The sequence below is a fragment of the Schistocerca americana genome, chromosome X (assembly GCF_021461395.2).
Source record: "Schistocerca americana isolate TAMUIC-IGC-003095 chromosome X, iqSchAmer2.1, whole genome shotgun sequence".
In the NCBI taxonomy this organism is placed as follows: domain Eukaryota; kingdom Metazoa; phylum Arthropoda; class Insecta; order Orthoptera; family Acrididae; genus Schistocerca; species Schistocerca americana.
Window position 1 is genome coordinate 867,227,663 of NC_060130.1, and position 16,121 is coordinate 867,243,783.

Sequence of the window (16,121 nt, forward strand, 5' to 3'; positions counted from 1 at the left end):
CGAGAAAGCTCTGTGACTCCCATCCACGTAGGGAAAGATTGGCAATCGTAATAGTAAATTACGTGCTATGATCAAAGTGCTAGAAATACGTAGATTGGTATAGGATGCTGCCTGGTATACTTTGGTCTGTGTGTGTGTGTGTGTGTGTGTGTGTGTGTGTGTGTGTGTGTGTGTGTGTGTTTGAGATGGACTATTGCACAGTTATCTTTCTACATTTGCAATTTAGTATATGGTACTCACAAAGTAGTGGAGGGATAATTTAGTGATGATACAGAAATTGGCAAGCATGCTGCCACATCATTGGTCAGTGTTGAAATTACGGAAAAACTGGTAAAATGGCTAACATTGATTGCACTGTCAACTTTGAAGCTTATTACAGGACATCAATGGTGTCTTTTCCATGCCATCCATCCACTGGTATGCTGTTGTTACTACATAATGATTGACTGACATCATTCGTTTGAGGTGAAGAGAGAGTCTTTGTGGGAGCAACATCCTCTGGGGATGGCCTGCGCAGAAACAGTGATCGTGTATATGACTGCAGTATGAGGGATCAATTAAAACGGGACACCTAACATCTGCTACCACATCACTGTGAAAGATGAAGGTAGAGGTCATCAATCCCCCTCAGACAGCTGTTTGGAAACGCTCCACAATGCCACAAAACTCTTCCAGTTTCCTTATGTCGTGGTGTCTTCTGCATTTTTATTGTCAATAAGAAACACTGCCTGTGTCATTTATTTCAGTCGTCCTGTATGTGTTGTGGAAGCAGCAGCAGCATATTTACAATGTGCAATGTCCGGTTTTCTGCAAGAGCCAATGAATCAAGACGTGTTAGTATTACGTTAGAACCTGGCGCAGACCTTGAAGTCATCATGGAAAGAATAAAATGAATGGCGGTGTATGTAGCTGTAGTCATACACTGTTTGAATGTACTACAGCAGAAAAAAACAATGTATCAAACAACAACGCATGGACCCTCTCTTGCGACTAATAGTCTGTGGGACATAGGCATCCTACAGCACAGGTCACAAAACTTTGCATTGGCCTATGGAAGCCACTTCGATGATGAGCCACGTGCTCCAGTGAACCAATACCTGTATATTTAATAGAATCGCCACATATGCTCGATGCCGACATGTAGACGGAATTTGTTTTTGATATATCGGAAGATGGGGCATGGTAATATCTTACTGAATTCTCTACTGGGTGACATAAGAGGAGTTTTTATACTAGCTCATAGGTCTTCTATATTGTATGGTACAAAACAACAATAAGGGAGAGAATGTTTGGGCGACAGACAAGAATGCACCATGAGAGACGCAGATCTCGTTCGGACTGCATTACCTATATGTAGTTTGGGGCCACACCGCAATGCAGTAGCAAAATCCTCATCCCTCTTCCACTTCCCGTGACTGCTCGTACTGTCTTTCCTACAACTTCATGTTTCAGGAGAGAGAAAGCTTCGTTTAGTACTGGCCTTACACATTGTAAACAGCTGTTGGAGCTACGACAACATGTTCCCATTTCCACCAAGCGGTCAAAACACTGTCCTGTCGCATTAACTCAGCTCACCCTGTCTCTCCACGGGATGCAGAAGATCTTAGATATAGCGCTCTCCGACTTCCGTTCAGTTCTGACTTAAATTGGGATGATCACATGGATGAAGGTGCAGGGAGGGCGGGGCAGATGCTGAGAAACAGTTACAAAATGCAGAGGGACTGTCTAAAAAACCGCGCTAGAGTTTTTGCTGTAGCAGATAGGTTCGAAAAAGGTGTCTCATTTGAGATATGAAAGTGGCACAAATACGATTCACCAGTGGCTGTAATCATTAAATGATGTTTCCATAGGATCCAAAACAAGCATGTGGTTGAATGGATAGACATGATTCCAAATTTCAGACAGCATTTCTACCAGAAAGCATAATGTTATTAAGACTCTTGTGCGTGCCTGTGCGACCAAGGCCACTATTTTGCTGGGTGATGGTAACATACTCATTGTGATCGTGCTTTTAATATTGCGGTCCTTGTGCGAAATTCTGTGGTCAGCTTCTAATGTAGGTTTTCAATTGTGTTCCTCGAAAAGAACATCGTCTTCCCTCTTCAGATTCCCATTAGAACTACCTGGTGAGTGTAATCTGACCGCTGAAAAAGAAACACTATTGGCCATGCAAAGTGACTCTCATGATCAAATTAATTAATTAGCCTATCAATCTGACATCAATGACATGTCGCTTAGTGAGTGGAAGCATTGGCTGGGGCAACATGGAAATGATTCTTGACTTGGAATGGTAGTCGGGCGTTTCTATCGATGCAGCGATATCTTTTACCGATATTTCTCTCTGCACAGGGAGAAACGACCGTCGTAATGAACTCAGACGTATTACCAAATTTATAAAGTGTACATAGTGCAAACATTATATTTACTACTACTCTATGCTTTTACCTTGAGAGACTTTGCACGTCATGAGAAATCTAGTTACCTTAAGAGAGAGTGCGAAAGTGAGGAGGCGCCCTATGACAGTGGTCGATCGTAGCACTCTGTCACGAGCCAAAATGAGTTTAATATTCTAGTCCTGTGATGCCTGACGTAACAGATAAGAAAAGGTTTTTCCTACCTGATGAGAAAATACTTAGAGGAAATATAGCCTATGCCATACGGTTACGGGATTTTCACAACAAGTAACCTTACTTCAGCGATGTGAAAAAGCGAGTATGCTTCGATTTCTTCTGTCTTCGAAAATTACTTGAATAAAAGGGGGAAAATCTACGTTTCACATCAGAAATTCGAGGTGTATGATCAACAAAATCGCTCCTCAGATTGGGTAAAGTGGATTTTTTAAACTGGTGGGTCTATGTCAGGGTGGAATTGTTTAGAGCTACCTGTATACGTCCAAGCTGCAGCTGCTCGTTTCACAGTGCACCGCAGCTTGCTGCAATTGCAATCATAAGGCTTCGGCGACCAGAAGTTGCGGAGTAGCTCAGCCTGTGAGGGGTACAAAGAATGCGCCGACGTGTCTGATCTTCGCCACGACAACGAGGGCTGGCGAAGTGACCCGTATGCTGTGTGAGTGCGACAGAAGCGGATGTGTGCGTGTTGCATGAGAGAAGATAAAAAATCATGGGTGTTTGCACTGAACGTATTAATAACATCCGAATGCCTACCACTCCAATCATCCCCGGACGACCTTTATGGCCGAGGGTGGTGGACTCTGGCGTACATGCATGTCCACAACTGCAGCTGCAGTCACAATGGTAGATTTCACCGACCTCTGACCGTTGGCGCCGGCAGTGTACAAGGGGACAGGCATGCTGCACGTGGACATCTGGTAGGTGAATGCACGGAATGTGCGAGTGTTCAGTCGCCGGCATATAGCCATGACAACTACTACTACGGACTGGATCATGTTTTAAGGGGCTCCGGAAAGGTTCAAAATCATGAAAAGTTCAATTTTTACTTTTTTGCGTTTTCTGAATCTGCAGACTATTACCTTTTAATAGATATATAATTTATTCAATTCCGAAGACTACAACTATTTTTAAATTTTTTTTGAAATGTGTTCTACATGGGCGTGACCCACTGTGGCGCTGTTAAACTGCTGTCAAATGGTGTTTGGGCGCTGATGACCCCGCTGTTTAGCGCCCGTAAATCTCAAACACACACACACACACCTCAAATGGTGTTATTATTAACGTCCGTGTTCATCAGGTACATTTTAGTGATGTGAGATAAAGTATGTGTTGTGGCTAACCTGTGATGGTTCAATATATATCGCTGGTGTGATTGTCGATTGTTTCATGTTTATTTACTCTGTCGTTATCTCGAAAATATTCGTAATTACTTCTGTTTCTTGAGTCTCTGTTTTGTTGAAGTATAATAATGAGTAAAAGTAAAGTTATTAGAAATCCTCTGAAGGCTTTTAAGAAAAGGAGAAATGTTGGAAAGCCAAAGGTATGTGTTATTACTGTAAACAATAAAGACGATAACCAAGTGAGTGAACCTAACCTCTCAAGTACACCTGCCCATAGCAGTCAAAGTGGGAAAGAAAATACTTCACAGAAGAAGCTTGGTTCAATGAGTGAAAACTATGAATGTTTTATGGGCGAATCGGATGTGAATGAAATATTTGATATGTCGGTTCTCAAAGGAATTTTTTCAAACTGTGTAAGATGTATTCATTGTAGTGAAGTTGATCTGGAACTCTCCATAATAAAGCACGTAGGACTTGCTAGTGAAATACAACTGAAATGTGATAAGTGTTCATACATGACCACCTTTTGGAACAGTGTTGCAGTAACTGCAACTGAAGAAAATGGTAGCAAAATCTACGAACACAACAACGAGCGATGCTTGCTTTAGACAAGGAACGCCTTCGGGCTGCAGACAGGGCTGTAAAGAGTCTTAGAAATACAAGCAAGAGTAAACAGGAGGAGGAACAAGAGGAAGCTGGAGGAGGAGTTTGCAGAGGATGAAGATAATCCATCCTATGGACCTGGAATGCACTAAAAAGTTAATCCAATCTTTGTCGCTCGATTCCCAAAACTTTTATTTTCTCATACTAATTACATGTTTTCTAAGGATCTTCCAAACATATTCCTTTCAAACCTTCAGTAAATGTTACACAGTACCTTCTGCATAATTTAACACAGCCTTTTTCCAAGAAACTGTATATTTTTGAATATATAAATAAAAAATTGCAAAAAAATGTTGTGAATTTTCATTACAATTGAAAAAAAATCATCTTTAATAACTGAACTAAAATTTTGTAAAATCCCTGTGTTAAGTTGTAGCCCATATTCCAATAAATAATCTGTAAAAAGTTCAACTTCCTACCTCAAATACTTTGTGAGGAAAGATGTAATTTATAAGCGTTATTTTAACATTGCAAGTATAGGGCGTTCCGGAGCCCCTTAAGCGTGTCGTGTTTAGTGCTTTTCAATTCATCACAGTGGACTCTGTCTTGTAGTGGTATTTGCTGTCATCTCTATCCTGCCATACCGTATGCCTTCCAAATGTAGCGGAGAGAACCAATTTAGAAATCTTATAGTGCTTGAAAAACCCATTTGCGACATCAGATTCCTGATTGATAGCAATCTCTGTATGTAGCCATGGCAACGACTACTACTACAGATTGAGTTGTGGTTGATGTGTGTTGTGTTTAGTGCTCTTGAATACTTCACAGCATTCATGCATTTGGCACAGGCAGGCATGGCCTGTGTGGGTGCTGGTCCCTCCCCAGCCGGTGCACACGGAGCTGCCCTGTAGTCGGTGGCTGGCATGCATATCGGGATTGCTAGTTTGTGTGATCAGTACGATTTTTTTTTTCACCAGATGTGTTTAGTGGAAACGTTGTGCTGGAGGAAGGTGTTTATGCTTTCAAATATCGGTGCATACAAGATATCTTGTATATTTAGCACTACGATGTGTTTGTGGGGAAAATTTCATTACTTGATTTGCATAATGTCTGCGTGTGATAATCAAACGTTGAAAATATGTTTTATTACGAGGAAGAATCATCATAAGGTGGAGGTGAGTGTTTTAAGTGATCTATTTGACCCCTGTAAATTGTGAAACAATTAATTTGATAGGATAGTGCAAATAGTTTATTTCACTCTATTTTTGATATCGAAATTGCAGCAGCTCTCACTTTGTCTCCAGCATTATCCAATAGTAACACTGTATTCTGAGGAGAGATGAAAACCTCTGTCTGCATGTTTCAGGACGTTGGTTCACACAGACAAACAAGGAGTGGCCTCTTGAGAAGGACAGAGACAGGAAGCTAGTCTGGAATTTCCCTATCAACAGAATGCCACCACTTGATGCTTTGTTTGGCGGCAGCGAGAGCAAAGTCCGTGGCCGGTGGGTTTTTAGTAATGTGATCTGTAATTAGGACATTTGGCGGTTTTCAGCTTTTGGGCGGTGCCATGACGATAGATTCACGCATGAAAGATCCAAAATAGTGGCTCTACACCGCATTCGTTCCACTTGTGTTTTGTAGACGCCTTTGGCAGGGTTTAACTGTCAGTACAAAATGACTGCTATTTGTTTCTCGATCTCTACAAAATAGTTTGCCACTGAGAATCTAGTAATTTGCCCAACTGCAGAAAGTGGTAGAGGGTTCCGAAATATGTCATGAACTGATTTTCCCATCTGTGCTTAGACACTACTATCCTTCGAAAAGTGAGGAAAATAAAAAATAAGAGCCTTAACACACCTGACTCTGGTAGCAAATATAAACCAAGCCTACCCAGCATTTCCATTTGTGATCAGAACAAAAAAGCGCCGCTATTGTTTAAATATTCCATACTGCAATCGATTTTCTGACAAATTCTTGAAATAAACTATATTCCATACTCCACCTTGTATCCCATAAATTGTTTCAATAAACAGTACTCCATACACTACAGCCAATTTCATAACAAATTCCTTAACTAAATGAATAAACTATATTCCAAATCCGCCTCATATCCCATTAACTATTTAAATAAACAATGTTTCATGCACTGCAAACGCTTTCCCGCCAAATCATCAATCAACTGAATCTTTTTCCCACCAATTCCCAGGTGGGAGAGGGTAGGAGAGGGGCTGGGGGGTTTCCCAGAGGTGGTTAATTAATTGATCGAGTTAATTAATTAGTCGATTAAATTGATATCAAAAGCGTGCTTGTATCCATGAGGAGAGTTCCCAGAGGGATGGGGGAGGAGGAAGGGGAGGGAGATGGGTGGGAGAACAGTACATTAAGGACCTGTCAATCAAACGGGAGGATTATCCGTAAGAGGTCATAATCCTCTTAGCAGAATCTTAGGTCAAGGAGTTGTCAATCAAAAGAGAATAATACGTTTGCCAGTGAATGCATACTTGTCCCCAAATGAGGGCAACCCACATTAACAAATTGTTCTGATTCTCTGTTTGTCCTACTATATCATGAGCTTTTTTGTTCTAGATCCACATTGCAACCAAGCACTTTTAGCGATTGTAACTAAGCAAAGTGTTCATGCCTGACTAATACTCGATCACAGCAACATTCGTCACTGGCGATTAGGCATAAAGAGTCGTGAAATATCGAAGTTTTCACCAGTATCAGGTAGCAAATCTTAACTTGCAAATTTTTGTGCTCTGCCTGGAATCCTGTCAAGACACTTATCTCCCTGTTAACTAACCACAAAAAACGTTTAATGTAATTTCAAGTAACAAAGTTTGTACTTCTTTAATACGAAGTACCATGTTGTGAAGTGTTGTGACTGGAAATCGAAACCAGCACATATTGAGACTGTAAATTAAGTAAAATCATATGTTAGATATCGAATTTTGTCACCAGCAGCGAGATATTCGAATCTGAAGTGGGTATATCAGTTTTTTGCCTGACCGAGAATCGAACTTGGCGCCTACCGCCATTGTTTTTTATCCATGAATTGTTTGCCCACCAATAGTGAGCTGCGTGCGTGTTTAAACAGAAATAATGGCACCTGTCGTTGACAACAGAGGAAGAGACATTAATAAAGAAAGTCATTTATCACTAGTTGTTCGGTGTGAATATCCTGGGGCTTGAAGTGAAACCATGAATGCTTTTGTGCTGAACCAAGATTCGAACCCACATACGTGCCTTTCGTGCAGACCTATAAGAGTTAGCAGTCTTGAGGAACTCGACGAAATGATCGAACTATATCGTTCCGTGTGGGTCAGATACAACGAAAGAGGAGATCCGAATTCGAATGAGAGTCCTCGTCCAGCATCAAATTTTTCAACTTTTCAAACTCAAATAAAATATCAGCCCTGTTATCTAAAGCAGGGCTTCCTAACCTTTTCACACCGAGCGAGGTGGCGCAGTGGTTAGACACTGGAGTCGCATTCGGGAGGACGACGGTTCAATCCCGCGTCCGGCCATCCTGATTCCGGTTTCCGTGATTTCCCTAAATCGCTCCAGGCAAACGGCGGGATGGTTCCTTTCAAAGGGCACGGCCGACTTCTTTCCCCGTCCTTCCCTAATCCGATGAGACCGATGACCTCGCTGTCTGGTCTCCTTCCCCAAAACAACAACGCAACCTTTTCAGCTGGTGGACCCCTTCTTTAGTCGAAAATCCATGTATTTAATGCTTCTTGGTCATTTTTAGAAGTAATTGCCGAAAAATAGGTAAATATTTTGTCCACAGTAAATGGTTGCGGTATTCTATGGCAAGTGGGCCGTAATATTTCTGGGGAATACTTTTCAAAGTAATATCAGACATCTCCAGCCATTCGTAGATTACATTAAAGCTAAATTAACTAATGAAGACATTAATTCGAAACGGAAATTGCGTTGCACTATTTCATTTACTTTCACTTAGCAACGACGCTTGTAAAATGCTAAAACTGGCAGTAAACACCTTCTGGCCGGCCGGAGTGGCCCAGCGGTTCTAGGCGCTACAGTCTGGAACCGCGCGACCGCTACGGTCGCAGGTTCGAATCCTGCCTCGGGCATGGATGTGTGTGATGTCCTTAGGTTAGTTAGGTTTAAGTAGTTCTAAGTTCTAGGGGACTGATGACCTCAGAAGTTAAGTCCCATAGTGCTCAGAGCCATTTGAGCCAAACACCTTCTCAAGGCTCTGTTAAATGTTATGATCATTCTCTCCAGATGATATGATCAACGTTACCTTTTAAATAGGAAAAATACTTCGAATTTTTAGAGAACTTTAGGAGTCCAGATTTGTCTTAAAATATTTAATTTTCCCTAAATGTTGCTGGAATAACTTACGTGACACAGTTATTTAAAATCTGATGAGTGCGGCCGTGATTTTGAAATGTCACTTACTGTAACAAAATTGAGTTTCCAAGCGTTAAGGACTGTCTCATCTCTAATGGCACGTGTCCTTGTATTTGAAACACTGTGATTTTGGTTCAAAAATGGCTCTGAGCACTATGGGACTTAACTTCTGAGGTCATCAGTCCCCTAGAACTTAGAACTACTTAAACCTAACTAACCTAAGGACATCACACACATCCATGCCCGAGGCAGGATTCGAACCTGCGACCGTAGCGGTCGCGCGGTTCCAGACTGTAGCGCCTAGAACCGCTCGGCCACCCAAGCCGGCGTGATTTTGGTTACATTTGGACCGATTACCTAAATAACAGTGTAATCTAGTGATCTCTTGTGGTATCCACTTGGTATAGTCATACGACTATACTGTAAAGAATTAGAGGAGCAAGACAGCTACATTGTGTGGGCTGCATGCAAATCAGGCGAAACACTATTCAGATCGCTCGGATACTTTTGGGTATCACAGTGCATTACAACTTTGAACAGTTAAATAAAAAATGGTTCAAATGGCTCTGAGCACTATGGGACTTAACATCTGAGGTCATCAGTCCACTAGACTTAGAACTACTTAAACCTAACCAACCTAAGGACATCACACACATCCATGCCCGAGGCAGGATTCGAACCTGCGACCATAGCAGTCGCGCGGTTCCGGACTGAAGCGCTTAGAACCGCTCGTCCACCGCGGCCGGCCAACAGTTAAATAATTTTTGTTATTCACCAATTCACAAAGGTTGTAACCTGCGGCCCCCACGCTAGTTAATTTAAAGACAAAGCTAGTGGAAAGACAGAATGAGTGCCAAAAGTGACTACATAACGTTTGTGGCGAAACAAGTGCTCTGTCATTGAGAGAGATCCAGAGGCGGGCGAGTGTACCGGGACATACCCCAGTTCACTACTACTAGCGCCACATCATCATATATTCCTCCTGCACAGGCAATGAAAGCCGAAAGGTACCGACCGACCGCCGTGTCATCCTCAGCCCACAGGCGTCACTGGATGCGGATATGGATGGGCAAGTGGTCAGCACACTGCTCTGCCGGCCGTATGTCAGTTTCCGACTCCGGAGCCGCCACTTGTCAATCAATTAGCTCCTCAGTTTGCCTCACAAGGGCTGAGTGCACCCCGCTTGACAACAGTGCTCGGCAGACCGGATGGTCACCCATCCAAGTGCTAGCCCAGCCGACAGCACTTAACTTCGGTGATCCGACGGGAACCGGTGTTATCACAGCGTCAAGGGCGTTGGCTCCACATCATCATAAAGCTCTATAACTTAAGAATGAACTTAAAAATTAAAATAACTTTTCTAAACTTTGTCAATGTATGCTTTAGCACATTAACGTTAACATTGTTATATCTCAGAATGATCAAGTAAGTATTGCTAAACACATTATTTTAAGAAAAAACTAAGTGGCGCTAAGTAATGAAGTTATAAAACCAAAACATGTTCAGAATGTGCAAATGTATGTCGCAACCGAAAGTTACAAGTCTCAACTTAATCGGAACAATATTTTGGACAAAATCGGCGTTTTTACGAAACCTTGAAGGCACTAAATATTAGACTCAGAAAGATGAAAATTCGTATGGAGCCTCTGTTTGATATAACATCTACTATTTCACCCTATTAAGATACCTCAATAGTTTTCAAGTAATTTACTAAAAACTGAATATGGAACACAAACGTCTTTATTCATAATAGATTAACTACCGTTTGTATTTATGATAGAACGTTCTAATTTTAGCACTTTATTACCTTCATAAATAATATAGCTGTACCAAGTTTCAAGACATAATCTAAAAACAATCAATACAAGGACTCTTGAAGAGGTAGTCCGTTTTAAAAATTCTAACATGCAAAGTTTAAATGCAGTCGAGCTAACACTTTTTCACTAACTGAAACTAACTTATCTCCATTCATATAAAAATTATGAAGACTGTAAATTGTTCCACGGCAGAGTTATTAAATAATGTGTGTCCGAGAAATGCGGCCGTTTAGATGCTGCTACTTGTGCCTAGGACTCTTGATAGCAGATGTTCCGTTCCTTGGTCTGCTACGCCCATATATAAATAAGGCCAGACGGGCAATAAGAGAGACGCTTTGCACCCAGCTATCAATCCGTCCACGTCAGGTAATCGCCGGAACACGCTGTGCTTCGGATGACGTCACAGCTAGGCAACTACCAAAAGTGTTTTGGTAAAAGCAGAGAGTGAACTCGCGAGGTCTGTACACCGCCCTGGATCGCTTGCATTTCACGAAAGTAACTGTGTGTGCCGCTCGTAATGTTAACAAAACTGCGTGACAAATGATGAGATTATTTCTCACTTCTGTGGTGAGCCATTAACTTTGATGATTAAAAGTCAGGGCGATAGACCATTTACTTGGAACTTACCGCAGAGGTCGCCTCTGATATGCTAATAGTGCTCTTTCTGATAAGAACATTATTATTACCAGGAATATTATTAAGCTGGTACGTGCGAACCTTTACTGAATATGTTAATCAGTTACAACTCGATTCTTTTATTTATTATCTTAGTTCCTGATCCCGCTGTGTAAATAGCAAGTAGGAGTGAGCACAAGAATAATGTGGACATGCAGGGTGGATATTATGGGCACTACGTTCGCCATCGTTTTCTGGATGACCGCGAAAGTAGTTTTCAAGCTCTTACAAAAACGGCGACGATTAATCCACCCGCCGCCCACATATGGTGCAGCGGCCGGGAAACTGAACAGTTAAAGTGATCGGTACAAAAAAGTGAACTTGGTGAGCACTAGCAGGATACTGAAGTGAAATACGCAGAAACCAGTGCGAGAACGGTGCTAAAATCTGCTCGTGAGTGTGGAAATTAAATTCTGAATGTTAGCCACAATAACCCTGATTGTGACAGGAGTTCAAAAATGGTACAAATGGCTCTGAGCACTATGGGACTTAACTTCTGAGGTCATTAGTTCCCTAGAACTTAGAACTACTTAAACCTAACTAACCTAAGGCCATCACACACATCAATGCCCGAGGCAGGATTCGAACCTGCGACCGTAGCGGTAGCGCGGTTCCAGAGTGTAGCGCCTAGAACCGCTCGGCCACACTGGCCGGCGTGAACGGAGTGAAATGTGGAAGAAGACAACAGTAGATCGCGCCGACCAACGGCGCTGAGGCTACCATTACACTATCATATTTCTTTGACAAAGAACTATGATCAAATATTCGTCAAATTTCTTTGACAAAGGTCTCTGACGTGGCGCTAAAAAGGGGTATTACACTGTCGTGATATTTTACGCCAAATTTCAAGATGGTGGATAACAACTTGTTATGCGCCAAAGTTTCTAGTACCACAATTTCATTGTGTATGTATTGTACAAAAGCGGTGGAAAAAAAGGAAACATAATTGGATGAAGCCATAAGTATTACGTCGATATCATAAAAGCATTCAGCAAAATTTGATACGCGAGCTGCAAATGGAGGACGTCAACTTTTATACAGGGTGGTCCATTGATCGTGGCCGGGCCAAATATCTCATGAAATAAGCGTCAAACGAAAAGACTACGAAGAACTAAACTTGTCTAGCTTGAAGGGGGAAAGCAGATGGCGCTATGGTTGGCCCGCTAGTTGGCGCTGCCATAGATCAAACGGATATCAACTGCGTTTTTTTAAATAGGAACCCCCATTTTTTATTACACATTCGTGTAGTATGTAAAGAAATATGAATGTTTTAGTTGGACCACTTTTTTCGCTTTGTGATAGATGGCGCTGTAATAGTCACAAACATATGGCTCACAATTTTAGACGAACTGTTGGTAACAGGTAGGTTTTTTAAATTAAAATACAGAACGTACGTTCCAATGTGATACATGTACCTTTGTGAACTTATCATTTCTGAGAACGCATGCTGTTACAGCGTGATTACCTGTAAATACCACATTAATGCAATAAATGCTCAAAATTATGTCCGTCAACCTCAATGCATTTGGCAATACGTGTAACGACATTCCTCTCAACAGCGAGTACTTCGCCTTCCGTAATGTTCGTGCATGCAATGACAATGCGCTGACGCATGTTGTCAGGCGTTGTCGGTGGATCACGATAGCAAATATCCTTCAACTTTCCCCACAGAAAGAAATCCGGGGACGTCAGATCCGGTGAACGTGCTTCGATGACCAATCCACCTGTCATGAAATATGCTATTCAGTACCGCTTCAACCGCACGCGAGCTATGTGCCGGACATCCATCATGTTGGAAGTACATCGCCATTCTGTCATGCAGCGAAATATCTTGTAGTAACATGGGTAGAACATTACGTACGAAATCAGCATACATTGGACCATATAGATTGCCATCGATAAAATGGGAGCCAATTATCCTTCCTCCCATACTGCCGCACCACACATTAACCCGCCAAGGTCTATGATGTTCCACTTGTCGCAGCCATCGTGGATTTTTCGTTGCCCAATAATGCATATTATGCCGGTTTACGTTACCGCTGTTGGTGAATGACGCTTCGTCGCTAAATAGAACGCGTGCAAAAAATCTGTCATCGTCCCGTAATTTCTCTTGTGCCCAGTGGCAGAACTGTACACGACGTTCAAAGTCGTCACCATGCAATTCCTGGTGCATAGAAATATGATACGGGTGCAATCGATGTTGATGTAACACTCTCAACACCGACGTTTTTCAGATTCCCGATTCTCACGCAGTTTATGCGCGGATTAGCCGCGACAGCAGCCAAAACACCTACTTGGGCATCATCATTTGTTGCAGGTCGTGGTTGGCGTTTCACATGTGGCTGAACACTTGCTGCTTCCTTAAATAACGTAACTATCCGGCGAACGGTCCGGACACTTGGATTATGTCGTCCAGGATACCTAGCAGCATACGTAGCACACTCCCGTTGGGCATTTTGATCACAATAGCCATACATCAATACGATATCGACCTTTTCCGCAATTGGTAAACGGTCCATTTTAACACGGGTAATGTATCACGACGCAAATACCGTCCGCACTGGTAAAATGTTACGTAATACCATATACTAATACGTTTGTGACTATTACAGCGCCATCTATCACAAAGCGAAAAAAGTGGTCCAACTAAAACATTCATATTTCTTTACGTACTACACGAATATGTAATAAAAAATTCGGGTTCCTATTAAAAAAAACGCAGTTGATATCCATTTGACCTATGGCAGCGCCATCTAGCGGGCCAACCATAGCGCCGTCTGGTTTCCCCCTTCAAGCTAGACGAGTTCCGTTCTTCGTAGTTTTTTCGTTTGATGCGTATTTCGTGAGATATTTGGCCCAGTCACTATCAATGGACCACCCTGTATATAAATTGCTTACGAATGGATGAGAAAGTATTTCAGTATTTGCTCAGTAAACTGGCTTCTCATATTACAGAACAGAATATTCTCTTCAGAAACGTTGTACCTGCAGAAGACAGGCAACTGTGACACTGGAATTTCTTGATACAGGAGAGAGCTACTCTAGTTTACAACACCGTACTCGAGTATCACATTGCACATTAACCAAAATAATTCCAGAAACGTGTGAAGCAATTTATAAAGCACTGAAGGGGGAATGTGTAAAGGTAAATAAATGTTTAGTACACTGTATCGGCAATAAGAACTATTTTTATTTTGGAATAATTTAATTAATAGGATTAGTGTTGCAACAACTACAAAATTAATAAAAAGTACGAAATAGGTGAAGCGCTTTTTAACTTGTAGCTTCCAGAGTTCAAAAGAATTTTTTTTATTAGTATGACCACAACCTCCGGCTTGCTGAAAAGCTGACTGCATGTTTCCAGATGTAGAGGTGGATGGCTGTAGCTGTGATTGTGGACATACGTCGCCTGTAGCACATTCCACATGCCCATCAATACACAGTTAGTAGCATGCACTGTGCCCCTTGCTCACCCCCTTCACCCTAGTAGAAGCACGTTTGAGTCGAAGAAACACATCAACTTCGAAGCCATGTTTACAAACACACTACGGAGATGTCAAATAGCTGAAGCAACGCCAACGCTCCAAGCGGTTACATTTCACATTGCAGTGAACAGAAGACGAACGACTTTTATGATCAAATCTACGGCGAGGCCCTGGATTGGATAATATTTATTTGATGACAGGCGACATTTGACAAAGTTCCCTATTACACCATCAAATTTCTTTGACATATACAGGGTGGTCGGATATTACAGTTACAAACTTCTAGGACATGTAGAGGGTAGTGAGTACATAAAATTTTGAATAGGAACTCATGTCCGGAATCTTATCGCTTCCGTTCTACGACAGTTTCAGTTCAGATGTGTACCTCGTCAACGTCTGCGTAGGCAAGAGAAACGTCTCAGAGTTCCCTGCTATGGTATGCAACAGGGTAGAAACGTGTGCTACGTCAAACGATCTCCAGACGTCACTTATTGTCTGCTTTGCTGTGAGACCGAGTCAATACCTATGCATCGCCGATAGAGGAAACATGGTGCAGTACACGTTTGCGAAATACACGGACATGCTCCTTGTGTATGGCGAAGCTGGAGGTAACGGAAGAGCTGCTAGTCGGCTGTATCACGAACGTTTTCCACACCGTCACACTCCATCGCACAAACTGTTTGCTACGAGAAACGGGAACCTTTACCATGAGGAGGCAGTACTGTGGTTCTCCACGGCGACGTCGCACTCCCAAATTTGAAGGTGTACTGAGTCGCATTGAAGATAGCCCGTCAACGAGTCCTCGAACAATTGCGCGTGCAATGGCTGTTAGTCACAGTACCATCTTGGACGTCCTGCATGAGCAACAATTACATCCGTACCACTTGCAAAGGGTACACACTAAGGGTCCAGCAGACTTTCCACAACGCGTCGCCTTCTGCACATGGTTCCTGCACCGTTGCATAAACGCGCTCCTGTTTCCACGTCGAGTTCTCTTCTACATCTACATCTACATCCACTCCGCAAGCCACCTGACGGTGTGTGGCGGAGGGTACCTTGAGTACCTCTATAGGTTCTCCCCTCTATTCCAGTCTTGTATCGTTCGTGGAAAGAAGGATTGCCGGTAGGCTTCTGTGTGGGTTCTAATCTCTTTGATTTTATCGTCATGGTCTCTTCGCGAGATATACGTAGGAGGGAGCAATATACTGCTTGACTCTTCGGTGAAGGTATGTTCTCGAAACTTCAACAAAAGCCCGTACCGAGCTACTGAGCGTCTCTCCTGCAGAGTCTCCACTGGAGTTTATCATCTCCGTAACGCTTTCGCGATTACTAAATGATCCTGTAACGAAGCGCGCTGCTCTCCGTTGGATATTCTCTATCTCTTCTATCAACCCTATCTGGTAC

General features: G+C 42.4%; 1 protein-coding gene across 1 annotated transcript in view; it reads right to left on the reverse strand.

Annotated features, from left to right (window-relative positions):
* The window catches only part of LOC124555629 (trimethyllysine dioxygenase, mitochondrial), a 494,241-nt gene that overhangs the window by 211,578 nt on the left and 266,542 nt on the right, over window positions 1-16,121 (reverse strand). The window lies entirely within an intron of this gene.